The sequence below is a fragment of the Penaeus monodon genome, chromosome 29, assembly GCF_015228065.2.
Source record: "Penaeus monodon isolate SGIC_2016 chromosome 29, NSTDA_Pmon_1, whole genome shotgun sequence".
Classification (NCBI taxonomy): Eukaryota; Metazoa; Arthropoda; class Malacostraca; order Decapoda; family Penaeidae; genus Penaeus; species Penaeus monodon.
The window spans coordinates 22,028,361-22,028,876 of NC_051414.1; positions in this window are offsets into that span (position 1 = coordinate 22,028,361).

The following is a 516-nucleotide window of genomic DNA, read 5'->3' on the forward strand; positions in this document are numbered from 1 at the left end:
GGGAAAGATTATTAAACAAAATATGTATTCAAATTTTCTTTCTTAACCAAAAATTTCCCTTACCCCATTGTTTATATAGGCCTAACCTATCAACTTTTTTAAAGCAGAAAGCCTTTCAATTCTATTTTGAGCAGGGGATATGGTAAAGGCGGGCTGAAATAAAATTTAAAAACCTTGTGCTTCTGAAAAGAATCCGTGAACTGGAGCGGGGGTTTCTCCCTACTTTTTGTCAGTTCATCCTTGTTTAAAAGGGGATGGGGGGTTTCTTTTCTTTGACAAGGGTCAGAAAGTAGATTCCAGTTTTTTTTTGTGATTTCATATTTACATTAAACCCTTTCAATTGTGCATTTTTTAGCTATTAAAGATTATTTCCAAAATTCATGAAAAAAGGAGGCAAAATATAATTAAAGAAAGGGCAAAATAACCTTTGTCTTAAATCCTGTTCATTTTACACCTTTCAATATCTTGAGGGAATTTAATCTCCCTCATTAAAAAATATAAAATTTTATGATTTTT